The following is a 23489-nucleotide window of genomic DNA, read 5'->3' as shown; positions in this document are numbered from 1 at the left end:
GTTCAGTCACATACTGATCAATAGTCTCTCCCGTTTTCTGTACACATGTGAAAAATCTGTGACTCTCAAACATCACGTTACGTTTAGGTATGCAGTAGGCCTCAAACTGTTCCATTATTTTATCTAACTTCATTTTGTCTCCATCAGCAGCGAATGTGAAGTTATTATACACCTCCAGCACTTCATCACCCACGACATGTAAGAACACTGACGCTTTCATTTTATCACTTTTCTCGTCAGCTCCGATTGCTGATAAATACAACTCCAAACATTGTTTGAACCTTCTCCAATTTTCAGCCACATTACCTGTCAACTGAAGCTTCGCCGGTGGGTGTAAGCCTTCCATTTTTTCACTTTGTTAGTTATTCTCCAATGGTAAGTAATGATGTTCTCTTTTGGCTTGCTAATATGTGGAGAGCTGATTTAACTTCAGTTTTTTCCTCTTCATCTCTTTCAATCACTTCTGACACCATGTATCGATTTGTATGTGGGTTCAATGACGACACATTCATGAAAGAGATGTATTTTTATCTAAAGTATGTTCAACTCAGTTAAACAGCATTACAGGAGACATCATGTTTGAGATCCATCTCAAACGAAAGTAAAACTAAACTGCTTGTCTCTCACATGCCCTCTGCTGGTCAGGCATAAGTAATCAATCAGGCAAACATGCTGGTAAGGCATCATAATCAAACAGGCAAATACCAGGCAAATACCATCACTATTTGCTGATATCATTACACAGTCCAAACCCTTAAATTCAAACTTAGCTGAGTGATGTGTGTGTCCCTTTAAGAGCTGCAGACAGCATCACTGTCAGCCTGCTTGCATGCCAGGTTAACCTGGCATGCTTAGGCCCCAGTGCTAGGGCCGAAGTTCGCGTTGGTGACATTAAGCCGGCATTGCATAACCAATTGACGTCACCACACCAGCATTTTTTTTTCCAGGGCGCTGCCAGTTACCGGCAGTGCAAAGGGGGAGAGCAATATGGCGGCCACCACGGGACCCGCCACCAGCTGGTGAAAGAGCGGCGTTCACCATTTTACAGGAAACTCTCGATTTACCAGCACCTAAATTAACTGGAAATCTCTGTTAACAGGCAAAACTCAGGAGTAGGTTCAGGTAAGTTTTACTTCATATTAGTGGCCGTTCCTGGATCTGTGGCTGTGTAACTGAGGTTCCTGCACCTGTTGCTAACCAACAGGGACGCCTGGATCTTGTGGCCGGGGTTCCTGCACCTGTTGCTAAGCAACAGGGAAGCCTGGATTTGTTGCTGTGTACGGGGCTCTCGTACCTTTTACTATACCTCTCTGTAATCCGGACTTTTTGATAAACCGGCACCACGCTGGATAAAAAAGAGTTTCCTGTATCGCCGTCTCATGGCGCTACGGAGTGTCGGTAAGGGGATGACTTTCTAGCCCAGAATGTTTTTCAAATGGTGAGAAACTATTAAATGTTGGTGTTCAGATAGATTTAGGTGTCCTTGTACAGGAAACGCATGTAAGTACAGCAAGCAATTGGGAAGGCAAATGGCGTGCTGGCTTTTATTGCAAGGGGGTTGGAGTATAAGAGTAAAGAAGTCTTGTTGCAACTGTACAGGGTTTTGGTGAGGCCACACCTGGAGAACCGTGCACAGTTTTGGTCTCCTTATCTGAGGAAGGATATACTTGCCTTAGAGGCAGTGCAACGAAGGTTCTCTAGATTGATTCCTGGGATGAGAGAATTGTCCTATGAGGAGAGATTGAGTAGATTGGGCCTAAACTCTCTGGAGTTTAGAAGAATGAGAGGCGATCTCATTGAAACATATAAGATTCTGAGGGGGATTGACAGGGTAGATGCTGAGAGGTTGTCTCCCCTGGCTGGAGAGTCTAGAACTAGGGGGCATAGTCTCAGGATAAGGGGTCGGCCATTTAGAACTGAGATGAGGAGGAATTTCTTCACTCAGAACATTGTGAATCTTTGGAATTCTCTACTCCGAATGGCTGTGGATGCTGAATTGTTAATTATATTCAAAGCTGAGATTGATAGATATCTGGACTCCAGGGGAGTCAAGGGCTATGGGGATCAGACGGGAAAGTGGAGTTGAGGTTGATGATCAGCCATGAACTTATTGAATGGCGGAGCAGGCTCGAAGGGCCGTATGGCCGACTCCTGCTCCTAATTCTTATGTTCTTATGTTCATATGAACACAGGAATAGGAACATAGGAATAGGATCATAGGAAAGACAAAAAAATTTGACACCAAGCCACATAAGGAGAAATTAGGGCAGGTGACCAAAAGCTTGGTCAAAGAGGTAGGTTTTAAGGAGCGTCTTAAAGGAGGAGAGCAAGGTGGAGAGGTTTAGGCAGGGAATTCCAGAGCTGAGGACCGAGGCAACAGCCACCAGTGGTTGAGTGATTATAATCAGGGATGCTCAAGAGGGCAGAATTAGAGGAGCGCAGAAATCTCGGGGGGGGGGGGTGGTTGTGGTGCTGAAGGAGATTACAGAGATAGGGAGGGGCGAGGCCATGGAGGGATTTGAAAACAAGGATGAGAATTTTGAAATCGAGGCATTGCTTAACTGGGAGCCAATGTAGGCCAGTGAGCACAGGGGTGATGGGTGAACGGAATTTGGTGCGAGTTAGGACACGGGCAGCCGAGTTTTGGATCACCTCAAGTTTAGGTAGGGTAGAATGTGGGAGGCCAGCCAGGAGTGCATTGGAATAGTCAAGTCTCGAGGTAACAAAGGCGAAGGAAAAGGCAAAGGCAAGACTGTCCCGCCGTTCAATCAGATCATGGCTTACTTCAACTCCATTTATTCACCTTTGCTCCATATCCCTTGATACCCTTACCCAACAAAATCTATCGATCTCAGTCTTGGAATTTTCAATTGACTCGCAGCCTCAACAGATTTTTGGGGGGAAAGAAAGTTCCAGATTTCCACTCCTCTTTGTGTCAAGAAGTGTAAGTTTTAAATGATCTTTGTGGGGTCAGTTGGAGCGTGAGTGCTCCTCCAGGCCAAGCCCTGGGCTCACCCCTTCTACGTCCGTAGCCTCACTCCCCCCATCCGATCCTCCTTCCCCAGGACCTACCTTGCTTCATAAGAAACATGGGAACAGGAGGCGGCCATTCAGCCCCTCGAGCCTGCTCCACCATTCAATGAGAGCATGGCTGATCTGCGACCTAACTCCATGTACCCGCCTTTGTCCCATATCTCTTACGACCTTTGGTTAACAAAAATCTATCAATCTCAGATTACAAATTAACAATTCACCCAACATCAACTGCCGTTTGCGGAAGAGAGTTCCAAATTTCTACCACCCTTTGCGTGTAGAAGTGTTGCCTAACTTCACTCGTGAAAGGACTGGCTCTAGTTTTTAGCCTGTGTCCCCCGAGTCTTAGACTCCCCAACCAGCAGAGTCAGGTCTCCCAAAGACACCAGCCCACATCTGGCGAGCTGCATTGGGATGCCTGTAGGGGGCAGGCAGCTCAATCCGTTCGATTTAAAGGAGGCCCAGGCCTCCAAATGGCTCCGGCCTCTTTTCTGCCAGAATGGTAGTCGGCCTCTAAAAGTTAAAATCTACCCCATTATAAAGAAAGAAAGAACTTGTACTTATACCGCATCTTTAGCGACCTCAGGACATTCCGAAGCGCTTTACAGACAATGAATTACTTTCTTTGAAGTGTAGTCACTGTTGTAATGTAGGAAATGCGGCAGCCAATTTGCGCACGGCAGGCTCCCACAAACAGCAATGAGATAAATGACCAGACAATCTGTTTTTTTATTAGTGATGTTGGTCGAAGGATAAATATTGGTCAGGACACTGGGGGAGAACTCCCCCTGCTCTTCTTCGAAATAGGGCCATGGAATCTTTTACGTCTGCCTGAGAGAGCAGACGGGGCCTCAGTTTAACGTCTCATTATCGCCTCCTGGGATTTGTGCCATATTCATCGTTGATGGCGCCTTTTTAAAAAATAAATTTGGTGATATTGAAACCACACTATCATGCGCACCTCTAATCAGAAACCTCAAGCGGCATAAGGTAAAAGACTTTATCAGGCAGGAGTGCCCCTTTAAGAACTACGCCTCACTCACCAACATGGGAGGTGGTCCAATACTATAGAATTCCGCTTTGGGATGTGGTACAGTATAGATATCTATACATACCTGCAGCCAACTGTATAATTTTTCCAAATTCTGCCAACCCACAAATCTGGATGTCAATGCATCCTGGCGTGATTCAAATGTTTCTTCAGCTGTTTCCACTGGATTGTCCGCTTCCTCTGAATTATTCAACACTGGTGTAAATTTACTGAACTCCCATGCTTTCTAATAAAGTACAGATGGAAGTACTGTAACATCAGCCTTTACACCAACTGTTCGAAACATGTCTCCCAAAGATACACATTTTTTTGAGCAATTTTACCACAGCGACAATCAAGAAGAAATTTTCTTTCTGTTATTTTGTTTTACTATTTATGTTCAGATCTCCTCCTGGAGATAATAATTGCCTGGCACTTGTGTGGCACCACCGCACCCCCCCCCCAACACCAACTCCTCCCCGGTCCTCTACATGAAACACCACATTCCACCTTGTGGAGAAATTGGGCAGATCAAAACGCCTTAGTCTATCTGCCTGTCTGATTGTTTAACCCGCTCTCGGGGTAGGTGACACTGGGCAAGCGCGCAACTTACACAGAGAATGGTGGAACCAATTGATGTCAGGATGCCACACGGACTAGGCAGTCACTCTCAGCTCACCTCTGGAATTCAGCTCCTTTGTCCACGTTTGGACCAAGGCTGTAATGAGGTCGCGAGTTGAGTGGTCTTGGCGGAACCCAAACTGGGCATCAGTGAGCAGGTTATTGGTGAGTAAGTGCCGCTTGATAGCACTGTCGATGACACCGTCCATCCTTTTGCTGATAATTGAGGTGAGAGTGACTGCCTTAGACATCAAGGCAGCATTTGACCGAGTGTGGCATCAAGGAGCCCTAGTAAAACTGAAGTCAATGGGAATCAGGGGGGAAACTCTCCACTGACTGGAGTCATACCTAGCACAAAGGAAGATGGTTGTGGTGGTTGAAGGTCAATCATCACAGCCTCAGGACATCACTGCAGGAGTTCCTCAGTGTAGTATCCTAGGCCCAACCATCTTCAGCTGCTTCATCAATGACCTTCCCTCCAACATAAGGTCAGAAATGGGGATGTTCACTGATGACTGCACAGTGTTCAGTGCCATTCACAACTCCTCAGATAATGAAGTAGTCCATGCCCGCATGCAACAAGACCTGGACCTGGACAACGTTCAGGCTTGGGCTGATAAGTGGCAGGTAAGATTCACGCCACACAAGTGCCAGGCAATGACTATCTCCAACAAGCGAGAGTCTAACCACCACCTGGCAATCAATAACCAGTGGTGTTCCGCAGGGGTCAGTGCTGGGTCCCCAACTCTTTACAATCTATATTAACGATTTGGAGGAGGGGACCAAGTGTAACACATCAAAGTTTGCAGATGATACTAAGATGGGAGGGAAAGTAGTGAGTGAGGAGGACATAAAAAACCTGCAAGGGGACATAGACAGGCTAAGTAAGTGGGCAGAGATTTGGCAGATGGAATACAATACTGGAAAGTGTGAGGTTATGCACTTTGGCAGGAAAAATCGTAGAGCAAGTTATTATCTTAATGGCAAGAAACTTGAAAGTACTGAAGTACAAAGGGATCTGGGGGCCCTGGTGCACGAAACTCAAAAGGTTAGTATGCAGGTGCAGCAAGTGATTAAGAAGGCCAATGGAATGTTGGCTTTCATTGCTAGGGGGATAGAATATAAAAATAGGGAGGTATTGCTTCAGTTGTACAAGGTATTGGTGAGACCGCACCTGGAATACTGCATACAGTTTTGGTGTCCATACTTAAGAAAGGACATACTTGCTCTCGAGTCAGTACAAAGAAGGTTCACTCGATTAATCCCGGGGATGAGGGGATGGACATATGAGGAGAGGTTGAGTAGATTGGGACTCTACTCATTGGAGTTCAGAAGAATGAGAGGCGATCTTATTGAAACATATAAGATTATGAAGGGGTTGGATCGGGTGGATGCAGGGAGGATGTTCCAGATGATGGGTGAAACTAGAACTAGGGGGCATAGTCTTAGAATAAGGGGCTGCTCTTTCAAAACTGAGATGAGGAGGAACTACTTCACTCAGAGGGTGGTAGGTCCATGGAATATGCTGCCCCAAAAAGCTGTCGAAGCTACATCATTACATAAATTTAAAACAGAAATAGACAGTTTCCTAGTAGAAAAGGGAATTAAGGGTTACGGGGAGCGGGCAGGAATTTGAACATGAGTCTAGGTTCGGATAGGTCATGGCCCTGTGGGTAGCGGAGCGGGCCCAGGGGCCGTGTAGCCTGATCCTGCTCCTGTTTTCGTGTGTCTAATGCTGTTAGATTCAGGAAATAGTCCTGTCATAGTGGATTGGCGGTTAGGATCAGATCAGCCATGATCTTATTGAATGGCGGAGCAGGCTCGAGGGGCCGATTGGCCTACTCCTGCTCCTATTTCTTATGTTCTTATGTTCTTATGTTCACTCCTTAAAACATAGAAACATAGAAAAATAGGAGCAGGAGTAGGCCATTCAGCCCTTCAAGCCTGCTCCGCCATTCAATATGATTATGGCTGATCCTCTATCTCAACACCATATTCCCAATCTCTCCCCATACCCCTTGATGCCTTTTGTGTCTAGAAATGTATCTATCTCCTTCTTAAATATATTCAGTGACTAGGCCTCCACAGCCTTCTGTGGTAGAGAATTCCACAGGTTCACCACCCTCTGAGTGAAGAAATTTCTCCTCATCTCAGTCCTAAATGTCCTACCCTGTATCCTGAGACTCTGGCCCATCATTCTAGACCCCCTCAGCAAGGGGAAATATCCTTCCTGCATCCAGTCTGTCTAGCCCTGTCAGAATTTGATACGTTTCAATGAGATCCCCTCTCATTCTTCTAATCTCTAGTGAATACAGGCCTAGTCGACCAATCTCTCCTCATACGACAGTCCTGCCATCCCAGGAATCAGTCTGTGAACCTTCGCTGCACTCCCTCTATGGCAAGTATATCCTCTCTTAGGTAAGGAGACCAAAACTGCACACAGTACTCCAGGTGTGGTCTCACCAAGGCCCTTTATAACTGTAGTAAGACATCCTTGCTCCTGTACTCAAATCCTCTTGCAATAAAGACCAACATATCATTTGCCTTCCTAACTGCTTGCTGCACCTGCATGTTTGCTTTCAGTGAATGGTGTACAAGGACACCCAGGTCCCTTTGTACATCAACATTTTCCAATCTATCACCATTTAAATAATACTCTGCCTTTCTGTTTTTCTTAGCGAAGTGGATAACTTCACATTTATCCACGTTATACTACATCTTCACATTTATCCACGTTATACATTCAATGGCATTACCATCGCCGAATCCCCCACCATCAACATCCTGGGGGTCACCATTGACCAGAAACTTAACTGGACCAGCCACATAAATACTGTGGCGTCAGAGGCTGGGTATTCTGTGGAGAATGTCCCACCTCCTGACTCCCCAAAGCCTTTCCACCATCTACAAGGCACAAGTAAGGAGTGTGATGGAATACTTTCCACTTGCCTGGATGAGTGCAGCTCCAACAACACTCAAGAAGCTCGACCCATCCAGGACAAAGCAGCCCGCTTGATTGGCACCCCATGTACCACCTTAAACATTCACTCCCTCCACCACCGGCGTACCGTGGATGCAGTGTGTACCATCTACAAGATGCTCTGCAGCAACTCACCAAGGCTTCTTCGGCAGCACCTCCCAAACCCGCGACCTCCTCCACCTAGAAGGACAAGGGCAGCAGGCGTATTGGAACACCACCACCTCCAAGTTCCCCTCCAAGTTACACACCATCCCGACTTAGAAGTATATCGCCGATCCTTCATCATCGCTGGGTCAAAATCCTGGAACTCCCTCCCTAACAGCATTGTGGGAGTACCTTCACCTCGCGGACTGCAGCAGTTCAAGAAGGCGGCTCACCACCACCTTCTCAAGGGCAAATAGGGATGGGCAATAAATGCTGGCCTTGCCAGCGACGTCCGCATCCCATAAACGAATAAAAAAAATCACTGGACTTATATAAAGAAAAGTTGGATGCTGTATTGGAAAGACAGTCGGGTTGTATGCTGGTATTCAGGAAGTATAATAACTTGCATTTATATAGCACCTTTAACATAAGAAAATGTCCCAGGACGCTGCACAGGAGCGTTATCAACAAAAATTGGCACTGAGCCAAAGAAGGCAATATTAGGATGGGTGACCAAAAACTGGGTCAAACTGATAGGTTTTAAGGAGCGTCTTAAACAAGGAGAGACATAGAGAGGCGGAGAGGTTTGGGAGGGAATTCCAGGGCCTAGGCAGCTGAAGGCACGGCCACCAATCGTAGAGCGAAGGGAGTGGGGGATGCACAAGAGGCCAGATGTGAAGGAACGCAGAGATCTCAGAGGGCTGAAGGAAGTTACAGGGCGAGGCCATTACGACTAGATTTAGGAACAGCTTCTTTCCCAGGGCTGCCATCCTACTGAACTCCAGAAATAAACTCTAAAGCCTGCACATCTGCCAATGCACTTTATTATAGTTATGTTTATGTTAATATACTACAAGCCAAATGTATGTTGAATGTTTAAATGTCTTAATCCAAATGTACACTCTCGGGAGCCGCAAGCCTACATTTCGTTGTACTGCACTTGTGCACTAACAATGACAATAAAAGTGATTTGATTGATTTGATTTGATGGAGGGATTGGAACATGAGGATGAGAATTTTAAAATCGAGGCTTAGGTCAGCCAAGAGCACAGGGGTGGTGGGTGAGTGGGTCTAGGCACGGGATAGAAGATGGGCAGCAGAGTTTTGGATGAGCTGAAGTTCATGGAGGGGGGAATGATAGGAAGACAGCCAGGAACGCTTTGGGATAGCCGAGTCTGGAGGTAACAAAGGCACGGATGTGACAGTAGATGGGCTGAGTCAGGGACGGAGGGAGGCGCTCCGGTGGAAGTAGGCGGGCTTTGTGATGGAGAGGACATGGGATTGCAAAATCAGTTCGAGGTTGAATAGGACGCCGAGGTTCAACCTGAGAGAGTGGCCAGGAAGGGGGATGGAATCGGTGACGAAGGAACGGAATTTGTGGCGGGGGCTAAAGACGATAGCTTCAGTCTTCCCAATGTTTAACTGGAGGAATTTGCAGCTCATCCAAGCTGGGATGTCAAACAGATCATCTGACAACACAGCTAGTGGAGATATCAAGCGAGGTGGTGGAGAAGTAAAGCTGGGTGTCGTCAGCGTACACGCGGAAGCCGGCTCTTTGTCTTCGGATGATGTCGCCGAGGGGCAGCACGTAGATAAGGAAGAGGAGGGGGCCAGTGGTTGATCCTTGGGGGACTCCTGAAGTAATGGTGCGGGAATGGGAAACATAGAAACATAGAAGATAGGAGCAGGAGTAGGCCATTCTGCCCCTCAAACCTGCTCCGCCATTCAATGAGATCATGGCTGATCATCCAAACTAAGTACCCTGTCCCTGCTTTCTCTCCATATCCCTTGATCCCTTTAGCCTTAAGAAATATATCTAACTCCTTCTTGAATATATTTAATGAATTGGCCTCAACTGCCTTCTTTGGTAGAGAATTCCACAGGTTCACCACTCTCTGGATGAAGAAATTCCTCCTCATCTCTGTCCTAAATGACTTACCTCTTATGCTTAGACTGTGACCCCTGGTTCTGGACTCCCCCGCCATCGGGAACATCCTTCCTGCATCTAGTCTGTCCAGTCCTGTTAGAATTTTATAAGTTTCAATGAGATCCCCTCTCATTCTTCTAAACTCCAGCGAGTATAAGCCCAATCGACCCAATCTCTCCTCATATGTCATTCCTGCCATTCCAGCTATCAGTCTGGTGAATCTTCGCTGCACTCCCTCCATGGCAAGAACAGCCTTCCTCAGATAAGGCGACCAACACTGCACACAATACTCAAGGTGTGGTCTCACCAAGGCCCTGTACACTGCAGCAAGACATCCTTGTTCCTGTACTCGAACCCTCTCGCTACAAAGGCCAACATACCATTTGTCTTCTTAACCGCCTGCTGCACCTGCATGCTTACCTTCAGCGACTGGTGCACAAGGACACCCAGGTCTCGTTGCACTTCCCCTTCTCCCAATCTATTGCCGTTCAGATAATAATCTGCCTTCCTGTTTTTGCCACCAAAGTGGATAACCTCGCATTTATCCACATTATACTGCATCTGCCATGCATCTGCCCAATCGCCCAACCTGTCCAAATCGTACTAGAGTTCCTCGGGAAGAGAAGCCATTGCGGGAGATGCTCCGGCTATGATCAGCTTGGTAAGTGTGGAACCAAAGGAGGGACAGTCTCACTGAGCTGGACCACAGAGGAGAGGCGTTGGAGGAAGATGGTGTAGTAACTGAGTCAAAGGCTGCACAGAGATGGAGGAGGATGTGGGAGGATAGTTCACCACGGTCACAGTCACAGAGAATATCATTTGTGACAATGATTAGGGCCGTTTCAGAGCTGGGGCAGGGGTGGAAACCCAATTCTAGAAATTCAAACATAGAGTTGCGGGAAAGATGGGCCCGAATTTGGAAGGCAACAACACATTCAAAAACTTTGGACAAGAAAGGGAGGTTGGAGATGGGGTGGCAGTTTGCAAGGACAGAGGGGGTGAGGGTCAGTTTTTTGAGGAGGGGGGTTCCGAAAGGGAGAGGAACAGGATCTGAGGAGCGGGAACTATTTACAATATCAGCCAGTATGGGGGCCAGGGATGAAACATTAAAGCTGAGGCCCCCGTCTGCCCTCTCGGGTAGACGTAAAAGATCCCACGGCACTATTTCGAAGAAGAGCAGGGGAGCTCTCCCCGGTGTCCTGGGCCAATATTTATCCCTCAACGAACCACTGGAAAACAGATTATCTGGTTGCTATCTCATTGCTGTTTGTGGGACCTTGCTGAGTGCAAATTGGCTGCTCCATTTTCCCTGTCATATTACAACAGTGACTGCACTTCAAAAGTATTTCATTGGCTGTAAAGCGCTTTGGGAAATCCTGAGGTCCCGAAAAGCTTTACGTAAATGCAAGTTCTTTCTTTTCTTTTTAATTCTTTCCCCCCATAACTGGTTAATTCTTGTCTACTGTTTCTATATTTCTAGACACAATAGGCATCAAGGGGTATGGGGAGAGAGTGGGAATATGGTATTGAGATAGAGGATCAGCCATGATCATATTGAATGGCGGAGCAGGCTCGAAGGGCCGAATGGCCGACACCAGCTCCTATGTTTCTATGTTTCTATGTTTTTTGACCACTACAGCAGCAGCGGTGGTGATGATGACGACGACAGGAGGAGAGTTAGGGCAGGTGACCGAAGCTAAGGCTGGGTTTTAAGTAGGCGTTACGGATGTGGGGAGCAAGGCCGAGCAGATTGGGAGGAGAATTCCTAACATAGGTCGTGAAGGCTGAAGGTTTTACCGCTGCTGGTAAGGCAGAGGAAAGGAGAGGGAGGGCGGGGGGAGACGCAGAGTGGGTCCGCGTCAGCAGAGAGCAGGGCGCGATCCGGATCGGAGGGCTGAAGGAGAGTGGGGTGGGGGTGTGTGTGGGGGGGTGGGGGCGATGCAGAGTGGGTCTGTGTCAGCAGAGAGCAGGGCGCGATCCGCATCGGAGGGCTGAAGGAGAGTGGGGTGGGGGTGTTGCGGGGGGGGGGGAGGGTGATGCAGAGTGGGTCTGTGTCAGCAGAGAGCAGGGCGCGATCCGCATCGTAGGGCTGAAGGAGAGTGGGGTGGGGGTGTTGCGGGGGGGGGGAGGGTGATGCCACGGAGAGATTTGTAAAAAAGGGCAAGAATTTTGGCGCCAATGTGTTGGGAGCTGGCGAGCCAGTGGGCAGAGGTGACAGGCGAGTGTTGGATGGGTTGCAAGCTGCATAGATGAAAGAAAAAAAAAGAACCTGCTTTTATATCGTGCCTTTTCACGACCTCAGGACGTCCCAGGCAATGAAGTATTTTTGAAACGTAGCCACTGTTGTAATGTAGGAAATGCAGCAGCCAATTTTGCACCCAGCAAGCTCCCACAAGCAGCAATGAGCTAATGACCATATAATCTGTTTTAGTGATGTTGGTTGAGGGATAAATATTGGCCCCAGGACACCGCAGAGAACTCCCCCTACTCTTCTGCTTCAAGGACTGGGATGAGAAGAAATTTCTTCACTCAGAGGGTGGTGAATCTTTGGAATTCTCTACCCCAGAGGGCTGTGGAGGCTCAGTCATTGGGTATATTCCAAACAGAAGTCAATAGATTTCTGACTAGTAAGGGCATCAAGGGATATGGCGATAGGGCCGGTGAATGGAGTTGAGGCAGAAGATCAGCCATAATCTCATTGAATGGGGGAGCAGGCTTGAAGGGCCGAATGGCCGACTCCTGCTCCTATTTCTTATGTTCTTATGTAGAGGCCATGGGATCTTTTACATCTGCCTGAGAGGGCCTCAGATTAACGTCTCATCCGAAAGACGGCACCACCGACAGTGCAGCACTCAGCTCAGTACTGCGCTGGGCGTGTCAGCCCGGATTTTTGTGCTCAAGTCTCTGGGAGTGGGGACTTGAACCCACAACCTCCTGACTCAGAGGCGAGGGCACTGCCCACTGAGCCATGGCTGACAACTGTCAGGCGGTGCGCGGAAGGCCGGCTGTGGATGTGCCCGGAAAGGTTTAGAGTTCGAATCCCAGTTCCAAGACTGATATTCCAATTGCTCAGCCCTTTCTGGTTGAGAAGCCAGAACTCGACGTACAGAACAACTGCGAGCTTGACAGGTCTTTCTAAGTAAAGTGGATCCTGTTTCTTTAATGCTGGGCTATGCCCCAGGAGAATACAGTTAAAGAAACAATATCCCTTTTTGTGGCTTTAATTTCTTGTATGTTTACATGTCTAACTCCAAACCACACAGGCAGGATCCAGAAAGCACTCATCGACACCTCCAATTTGTAAAAAGAGATGTCATTTTAAACAGAGTATCCGAAACAGCACTCTGAAAGGAGCTATTGCCAATGTTGAAAGGTATAAGGAGCGTGTGCAGAGCTGACAAAACATCTCTCTATTATGTACAGGTCTCAACTGATCTGCTGGAAAGGTCCACCACCATTTGGCGTGAAAAATCTCTGGTAACCACAAAGTTGGCCTGTTCTCTTTGGGAAGGGGAAGATTTCAAGGTGACACAGTTGCAGTTTTCAGGACTGTGAAGGATATTTTGACAAACCCCAGGCAAGCTTCACATCACGGTGAAGGGGCTCAGCGACTCAAATTCGCATAGCGCCCTTGACCTGCAAAGACGGTAACCGCCCCCCTCCCCCCCCCAAAGAAACTTTGCCGAGAGATCAGAGGGTCGGAATTAAAGGGGGCTGGTGCCGAGACACTGGGCGTGAGTTAGGGGGGGGGGGGTTTGAACGCAAGCTTGGTTGAATAGATGGGTTTTGAGGTGGCCCTGAAAGGCGGAGCGAGACATGGAGAGGAAAAAGGGGGTTTCGGCGGAGAGGTGCAGAGAGCGGGGATGAGCGGGCGTAGGCTTTGCCACCAGTTGCGAGACGAAGGTAGGAAGGGACGCGTAAAAGGTCACAGGTAGAGGGTCGAAGGGTCTGGGAGGGGATATAAGTGTGGAGGAGGTTGCAGAGATAGGTTAAGGAGAGGCTCTGAGGGGTATTTGAAGAATCTAGTTGGCACAACATTTAAAAAGGAGGACAAGAGGAACATGTAAGGTACTTTTTAACATTTAAGGCATTTACCATAAAAGTTGTTCGAACCTTGGAAGATAGGCCTCTGTATGTGGTACTCTTTGTTTTGCACTCTAGCTCTCCTTCAAAATACAGAAATATGTGCGGGAGGGGCGGTTCCCTGTGCTAACTTTGCGACAACAGCAGGCCTTAATCAGACAGTAGGTTCGTCGGCATACATTTGTGTGGTGTCCTACATCTCCCATTGAAATACTGCCGAGAGAGGGAGACAGGAGCTGCACTCCTCCAATGCAGGAGCCTCTCTTTGCACTAAGGGTATTGCGTTGCAGAATGTGAGGGGGAGGGGGTTAGGGTGGCAGTGAAGGGAAGGTAAATTAAAACCCAGATCTTTCTGCGAGTGGGCGTGGGACAAGGATATTGCACCCCCCCCCCCCCAGCACCCCTCTCTCCGTGCCAAAGTGAAGTTTACATATGTCCCTTTTTGAAACGTTCCTTTCAGCCTGGTGGAGCGTTTAATCAGTAACTCATGACTTGTGTTCTAAACAATCTTCATCAAAATCCAACTTGTATTCGTCAAAACAAATTCAACCACAAACCACTTTCTCCTGAGCATGTGCGGCAGGAATCTGAAATTTTGGGGCCAGTTGTTTTGGAGGAGGCAGCACAGAAAGGATGAAGGAAAGACACTTGGACTGGATTTTGTCAATGGGGACGTGATGGAGGCGGGACTCCCACATTTTGGGTTGTAGTCCTGCCGCCATCAATTTGTGGCCAACCCATGCGCTTTTCCCTTGATTGACCTTGTTGTGGGCTCAACAGGCCAATTAAGACACACCCGGCTACAGGTGACGTCAGGGATTGACATTTCATCTGTCAAGATCTTTTGACAGATGAATAATCAGCGTTTGACAGCTCTGTGAAGCTGTCAAACACTGACAATCTGACTTCTAACTTGAGTGCTTCTCCACAGTCTCAGTTAGAAATCTCTCCAGAACAGAAAGCAGAAGGCTGCAACTTTTGACAGCTCGCGGCCATTCTGCTTTCTGTGCCGATGAGATGAGGGACCCCCGAGACCTGAAGGAAGGAAGCCTGCATTAGTAAGTAAAGGTAAGTAAAACTTCTTTAAACACTTTACACACACCAAACAAACTTACCTCTGCACTCATGTACCCATCACTCACCTGAACACCGGACATCTCGGACCCTCCAACCCCTTCAGACTGACGCTCCGCCTCGCTAACTTGGCGTGGTTTGGAGCCGTTGGGCAGCCCACACTTCAGGGCTAAAAATAGGGATTAGGCCAAAAACTGCCTGTTAACTACCTGTTAACAGGCAGTTAATTGGCACTAATCCCCTTCCCGCCTTGGGGAGGCGGCTCCCAGCACAGGTCGGGTATCCGCCTCCTGGGAAACGGGCATGGAGGCGGATTGCGGGAAGGGTTCGTGCCCCCCGATTCTGCAATTTTCTCCCCACTCCCGCCTCCAAACCCGCCTCCACGGGGCTTGGAAATTCGAGCCAATTGTATTTGTTTAGCGCCTTAACGTGTCGCTCAGAAACGTCTCAAAGTGCTTCGCAACCAATGAACCACTTTGAAGGCCAGTCACTGTTATTCTGTAGTGAAACGCAGCGGCCAATATTTACACAGCAACGTCCCACCAACAGCCAGGCACCGAATGACCAATTCATCTGCTTTTGTTGGTATTGGTCAAAAGAGAAATGCTGGCCAAGACATCAGGGGAAACTCCCTCCTCTTCTTCAAATAGTGCCATGGCATCACCAATGTCCATCTGAACAAGGGCAGCTACCTTGTGAACACATGAAGAAACATAAAGCCCAGAACTACTGGAGTCATAAGTAAGATTTCAGGCAGGTCAGGACTTTGTCATCTTATCAGGTCTCACAAAGTCTAACCTAGTTTAGGTGCCATGAGGGATCATAGGTGTGAGGAGGCCAAGGATGCTAGAGGGATTGTTCATTGATGAGGAGGCTGAGGCTCTGAGGGATGGTCACTCTACGAGGGGGCCAAGGGTCCAAGAGGAATAGATGCTCTATGAGGAGACCCAGGATATGAGAAGGATGGTCGCTGTATAAGGAGACCAAGCGTCCATGAGGAATGGTCATTAAGGAAACCAAGATTCCTAGAGGGATTGTCATTCAATGAGAAGACCACGGGTCCTAGAGGATGGTCAATCAATGGGGACGGCAAGGGTCCAAGGGAAGGGTCAATGAGAAGACTAGGGGTCTGAGGAATGGTCACTCAATGAGGAAACCAAGGGTCCTAGAGGGATGGTCACTCAATGAGGAAACCAGGATTCCTAGAGGGATGGTCACTCAATAAGACCAAGAGTCCAAGAGGGTTAGATGCTCTATGAGGAGGCCTAAAGATAGAAACACTCTGAGTGACCTAAGTTGTTCTTCAGTGGCGGCCACCTTTTGTCAGCACTGCTAAGTCCCACAAGGACTCCAGCATCCTAAGGTGGCTGCATCCTTCTTCAAAATTCGAAAGAGGGCAAGAAAGGGACCAAATGAACAGGAAATCCTAGCATGTTCTGCCAGTGGCCAGTCTTGCTGCCAATCATAAAAAATCTTGATGGTTTATTACCCACCCTCCTGTCCCACATCTCCCAACTCCTGAAGTACATTGTATAACTCAACAACAGAAACAATGACACATTCATAAATTGAGTAAAATATTCTTTACATGCTTAAAGTGAGGAAACTGTAGGATTATAAAACACACCTCTATCCTCACGTGACTGTGTCTGAAGGGCTCGATTGCCATATTTGTGAGAAGAAAAGTAGGAGCCAAGCAATGTTCCCGTTAAGTTGTGCGGCAGCACAGTGCTCTGGAGGACCCACGCAGTCGACTCATATGGAAAAGCCACACTAGGGAGAGCTGTAAACTGGGAGAAAACCAGGCCACACACACAAAAAAACAGACTTTTTGTTGTCTGGTTTATGTATTTATTTAATGATCTTGCGTCTGCACGTGCTTCCTGTCCAAAGACTTTACTTCCTGTTGTCATTTTATTTTCCCATTATAAACGCCTTTGTCCAGATTTATAATGGGAACTGACTATGTAAACCTGTCACACTGTAATTACATCCTCCCAACAATGGCGGCACTGCAGTGCCTGAGTTTGGCATCTCCCAGCTCCTCCGCCTGTACCTCAGGGAAACTGATGGTCCAACCAACTCTACGTATCTCCCAAATTACCATAAGTTTTGCTGCCTAACTATAAGTAGGTATATAAAATCAAATGAATGTAGAAGAATAAGATCAGAATGTATGACTTAAAAAGAATGATGTCTGCACACCCTGGTCGAATTATCCCCTGCACTCTAACTCCGCTACAGCTGAGGACTACACTTGTTCTTGACTCCCTTTGTGCATAGCCACAGGAGATTAACAAAATCAGACAGTGCGGAAAAAACACTGGGGGTGAAATTGATCTCGGGGAGGGGGGTGGGGAGATAGAGCAAAACCGGGGATAGTGAATCGCCAGCCTGTTTTACACCCCGCCCAATTTCCTTTTCCATTGTGGGGGTGAAACAAACTGGCTGCCAATTCGCTAACATCTGTTTTGCGCTACCGCCCCAGACCAATTTCAGCCACCCTCCTCACTAGTGTCCAGCCAAAACATGGATGGGTGTCAACGCTCCCTTCTCTCCAACTATCTGCCCCATTTGCCTCGTGCTTAGAACCACTCTCCCCTGCTTTTACTTCACCATCTCCCCTGCTCTTACCTCACCATCTCCCCTGCTCTTACCTCACCATCTCCCCTGCTCTTACCTCACCATCTCCCCTGCTCTTACCTCACCATCTCCCCTGCTCTTACCTCACCATCTCCCCTGCTCTTACCTCACCATCTCCCCTGCTCTTACCTCACCATCTCCCCTGCTCTTACCTCACCATCTCCCCTGCTCTTAGCTCACCATCTCCCCTGCTCTTAGCTCACCATCTCCCCTGCTCTTACCTCACCATCTCCCCTGCTTTTACCTCACCATCTCCCCTGCTCTTACCTTACCATCTCCCCTGCTCTTACCTCACCATCTCCCCTGCTCTTACCTCACCATCTCCCCTGCTCTTTTCAACCGAGTTGGCGTCCTGAAGTTTGGACCCTAGGCCACTTCGGCTGGGCGTCCTAATAAATCATTTTTTTTTAAAACTGTGCCAAGGTCCAGAGGCGACATGAGGAAAAACTTCTTTACGCAGCGAGTGGTTGGGATCTGGAATGCACTGCCTGAGAGGGTGGTGGAGGCAGACTCAATCGTGGCTTTCAAAAGGGAGTTGGATAAGTACCTGAGAGAAAAAAAATTGCAGGGCTACGGGGAAAGGGTGGGGGAGTGGGACTAGCTGAAATGCTCTTGCAGAGAGCCGGCACGGGCTCGATGGACCGAATGGCCTCCTTCTGTGCTGCAACCATTCTATGATTCTAAGATGCTAGCTTTTGACGTCTGGCCAAGCAAGAAAAAATAAATCACAAGTCAGAAAGTTGAAAGCAGAAGGGTTTTGAATATGTTAAGGTGTCCACGAAGGAGAGGCAACAGTGAATTGCCTTGGATATTCACTGTGGATGACTCACTTTTGATAATTAATGTCCTCCCTTAAGCTGTCTTCGTGAACAAGCCTCAGCGAGAAAGTAGTCAGTCGATTCCCTCCCACCCTCAGGTTTTCTCCAAGTTGAGTCCTGTTGGAGTCCAGTTCCGCCTGGCTGTTGACTGGCATGTCAACCAAAGTGCCCCACTCTTCATCTGTGACCCAGCCAAGAGTGAGTGTCAGAAGGCTACTGAGCTGTAAGGGTGTCGATCCCGATCACCTCCTCATGGTTATCCAGAGCCCCCCTGCTCCGGAGAGAGCGCGTTCGGAGGTTTGAAAGAGGAGGTCTTTGGGCTTGCAAGTGATGCTCACCCATGGTGGAATAGCCCGCCGATATTCACGGTCTAGCTTTACATCTGAGGAAAGGCTGCTTGGGTGAAGCAGTACGGGGTCAAATAGCCTAGTGGCGCGCACACGCGCCCACGTCACTGGATAGCAATCCAGGGGAATGAACCCTGCCTGATTTCTTTTTCCCCCACCCCTGTTGTGTATGTACCTTTAAGAGAGAGCTGCTTTTGCAGCTCCTGCGTACTGTAGTACCGGCAGTGACCACACCGGTATATAAGCTTTTGCGCATGCCTCTGTACCCCAGTCTTGAGACTACCCTCCTCCAGTAAACACCTGTTATTTGTTAAGTTACAGTCTCCGTGTAGTTATTGGGAAAACCCTCATACCTGAAAGATCAAGGATCTTACAGTGGCGACGAGATCGATTCGAATCCACCTGCAGCTCTGTTTCGACGGCAAGGATTCAAAGATTCAATCCCTTCAAGGATTCGTTCCGGGAGGGCGGTGGAAGCAAGTTGAGGCCAGAAGCACAGGCGTCGACCACGAGCAGCCGCCCAGTTGTCCAGCAGAGAGTGAACATCGCAGGGGAGGCTGTTGAGAGCCGGGCTTGGTTCCCCAGCCACGACGATCCAGCAACAGGCTGGCAACAGGTACAGCGCACACCCTTCCCGGACAGCGGCGGCTGGAGCCGACCGATGGCAGAGGAAAAGCCGAGCAGCATCGACGGGGTAAGAGAGGGGGTGAAGAGTGCAGGGCGCAGCCGGGGGGGTTGGAAACCGAGTGGCGTCGAAGAAAAACAATCGGAGAGAGAGAGGGTAAAACAGCAGCCAGGTTCAGGACCGAGAGGCAGAAACGGGAAGGCATACAGGAAAGCGCGCAGAGCACAGCCAGGGCTCAAAGGCTGAACATTGTCCGCGGGGAGAAGAAGGGAGAGTGCAGGAGACGCCATTGAGCTGCGGAGAAGAAGGGAGTGCGCGGGAGACACCATTTGTAGAAGCCGCAGCGGAGAAAAAGGGCGAGCGCGGGAAGGAAGGAAAGCACGGGAGACGCCATTTTGTGCCAGCGGAGAAGAAGGGCGAGCGCAGGAAGGAAGGAAAGCACGGGAGACGCCATTTTGTGCCAGCGGAGAAGAAGGGAGAGTGCGGGAGACGCCATTTTTGATAGTTGAATCACGCCCAGGGATGCCGAAGAGTGGCAGTATCTCTACGTTTGACAATGAAGTCGAAGATTGGGCGACATACGTGGAACATATTGAGGTGTACTGCCAGGCGAATGAAGTGCCAGATGTTAGGAAAGCACTGGTTTTGTTAAATTCCATGGGTGCAAAAACATATGGCTTACTGCGAAACTTAATAACCCCAGAGAAGCCCACGGATAAGAACTTCGGAAGCATAGTAGAAATTCTACAGGACCACGTAAACCCCACACCGCTGCTGATAGCAGAAAGATTTAAATTCCACAAAAGGAACCAGCATAAAGACGAAAGTAATGCTGAGTACTTAATGGAACTGCGCAAGCTATCGACACACTGCCAGTTTGGAACGGGACTAGCAGATGCGTTAAGGGACAACTTTGTGTGTGGGCTTCAAAGCGAAGGAACCCAGAAACGGCTTTTATCAGAAAAGGATCTTACGCTGGACAAGGCTTTCAGCATGGCAGTACCACACGAAGCAGCCGCAAGGGGTGCTGCAGAGATACAACGGAGACCGCAAGAATATGGCACCAATGAAATGTCATATGGAGCAGGGAAGTGTTATCGCTGCGGCAGAACAACACACGACCAGAAGGATTGTTGGTTCAAGGACCAAGTGTGCAGACAGTGTGGAAAAGCAGGACACATCGCAAGAGTCTGCAGGTCAGGGAAGAAAACCAACAGCAAGAAATCTCCACAGGAGACGGACAAAAAGGTACATCAGGTGATGGACAGTAGTTCAGACAAACAGGAAAGTGATACAGACTCCGGAAGCAAGGAGCTGGGTTGTCTGAAACTACATAAGGTAAATGAAATGCAGGATCACCAGACTGTCTGGGTCACACTCAAAATAGACGGAGTCCAAGTGAAGATGGAACTGGATACAGGATCAGCCCTAACAGTCATAAGCCAAAGGGAGTACAAGCGGCTATTTTCACATATACCCTTGAAAGCTACAGAGATTGTCTTGAAGACATACACGGGGCAAAAAGTCTACCCCAAAGGAAAAATAAGGGTGAAAGTGATACACAAAGGCCAGGAAATACCTAAAATGGACCTATACGTATTGCCAGATGGAGGACCACCACTACTAGGACGTGAATGGATCCGGAAGATACAATTAGACTGGCATTCCATACAGGCACTGCAGGTTGAGGCCAAAAAGGATGACGACGTCACACCTGGACGACTGTGAAAAATGCTAACTGACGCAAAAGAAGTGTTCCAGGAGGGACTCGGAACACAAAAAGGCACGAGCAGCATGGAAACGCTGATGGGCTATCACGCTTGCCACTGCCTACTGTGGAGGAAGCACCAGCAGTGGACCCTATCGAGATATTTTATTCGTCAATAATTGAACGATTGCCAGTAACTAACGCGGATATAGAGAAGGAGACCCGCAATGATCCGACACTGTCTCGGGTATATGATTTGATGGTGAGGGGATGGCCAACACATGGCGACTCACTGTTGCCGGCATTCTCATCCAGCAGAGAGCAGCTGTCAGTATGCCTGGGGACAGTGCTGTGTGGATCCCGAGTGGTAATTCCACCCAAGTTAAGGGAGAGAGTGCTAAATGAGCTTCACGACAGTCATCTGGGAGGGGTGAAAATGAAAAGCCTTGCCAGGGCTTATGTGTGGTGGCCGGGGATCGATCAACAAATCGAGGACCTAACCAAGAGCTGCTCAGGATGCCAGAAGGTCCAAAATGCACCACCACATGCCCCTCTACACCCATGGGAGTGGCCCTCCTCTCCATGGCAACGGGTGCATATTGATTTTGCTGGTCCATTCATGGACTCAATGTTCTTAATAGCAGTGGATGCTCATTCGAAATGGCCTGAGGTGATAAAAATGTCCTCAACCACTACAGAGAAAATGATTGCAGTCCTACGGACCATATTTGCCAGGAACGGCTTGCCAGAGCAGATTTGCTCTGATAATGGACCACAGTTTGTGTCCGAGGAGTTTCGAAAATTTATGAAAAGGAATGGGGTAAGGCATTACACATCCGCCCCGTATCATCCAGCTACAAATGGATTGGCTGAGAGGTTCGTACAAACCTTTAAAAAGACGATAAAGGCCATGTGTGATGAAAAAATTCCACTACAGCATAAGGTGGACAATTTCCTGTCAGCCTACAGAAATGCGACACATGCAGTTACCAACCAGACCCCGGCCATGATGTTCTTTAACCGAAGGTTGAGATCTCGTCTGGATTTGCTCAGGCCAAATGTGCGAAGAAATGTTGAGGATAAGCACTTCCAGCACATCAATGAGAAGCCGACAAGGAGCTTCAATGTAGGCCAACCAGTCTTGGCCTGTGACTACCGAACTGAGAAATGGCAACCCGGAACGATATGCACACGGCAGGGGCCCTTAATGTACACCGTGGATGTTGGGGAGAACATTGTGAGACGCCACGTCGACCAGATCTTAGCGTCACAGGAACGAGTCAACCCCATGTCTCGCATACCTGGGGATGAACCCGACATACCGGTAGCATATACCTCCAAAACAGTAGCCGTGGAAACGGATGAACTAACCGACGAAAGGGAGCCAGAATCGCCGCCGCACCAAGAACAAGAACCTCAGGAAAGGCGTTATCCAGAAAGGGTCAGGAAGCCGCCCCAAAGACTGAATCTATAAATGGACTATTTCTGTTTAATGTGCATGTTAAAGTGTTAATTGTTATTTGAATATTATGGGTACTGCTAATCTAAAAGGGGAGGAATTGTTGTGTATGTACCTTTAAGAGAGAGCTGCTTTTGCAGCTCCTGTGTACTGTAGTACCGGCAGTGACCACACCGGTATATAAGCTTTTGCGCATGCCTCTGTACCCCAGTCTTGAGACTACCCTCCTCCAGTAAACACCTGTTATTTGTTAAGTTACAGCCTCCGTGTAGTTATTGGGAAAACCCTCATACCTGAAAGATCAAGGATCTTACAACCCCCAGGGGGGTTACGGAGACCAGTGACAGTGCTCCTACCAGCTGAGATCTCATTCAGCTTAGACCAGGGATGTAACCTGGGTTTCTGGCTCAGTTCCTTACCAGGTAGTGGCTTTACCCACTACGCTGCCTAGAGAGCTGACGCTCTCCAGCTCAACCCTACAGCACCCATGATTACCCAATCTGTACCCAAGCGCAATCTTCAATGCCCCGTAACTGTTCCTAGCGGCAACTCGTGGCCCTCTTTTGGATCCTTGGGAATTTCGAGCTCTGGAACTCTTCCAACAGAACATGCGGAGAATTATCCACGCTGGGAGCGTTCCCCATTTGAGAAGCTTTCATTCACGGTGGGGTGAAACGGCGGGGTCGATAGGACAATAGCAAAATACTGCAGATGCTGGAAATCCGAAATAACAATAGATAATGCTGGAAAAACTCAGCAGGCCAGGCAACATCCATGGAGAGAGAATAGAGTCAACGTTTCAGGTCGAAACCCTTCGTCAGGACTGAAAAAGCACAGGAAGTGAAACAGATTAAAGGCCGGTTTGGGGGCAGGGAGAGAACAAAAGAGAAGTGAAGAGACATTAAGAGGTGAACAAGGTTGAAGAGCCAAACGGAGATCCCGTCGAAGAGAAGAGCAGAACTTCTTCAAGGTGGATAGGAGGTTGCGTTTAAAGGGT

The 23489-nt window shown here is 48.5% G+C and overlaps 1 protein-coding gene across 1 annotated transcript in view; it reads right to left on the bottom strand.

Annotated features, from left to right (window-relative positions):
- The window catches only part of LOC147120647 (protein Wnt-6-like), a 109227-nt gene that overhangs the window by 53440 nt on the left and 32298 nt on the right, over positions 1–23489 (bottom strand). The gene's annotated exons all lie outside the window — the stretch shown is intronic.

Source organism: Somniosus microcephalus, chromosome 4 (assembly GCF_052327205.1).
Source record: "Somniosus microcephalus isolate GS21.2 chromosome 4, FLI_Smic_1.0, whole genome shotgun sequence".
Classification (NCBI taxonomy): Eukaryota; Metazoa; Chordata; class Chondrichthyes; order Squaliformes; family Somniosidae; genus Somniosus; species Somniosus microcephalus.
Note: the sequence above shows the minus strand (reverse complement) of the source record. Positions and strands in the feature narration are given on the sequence as shown.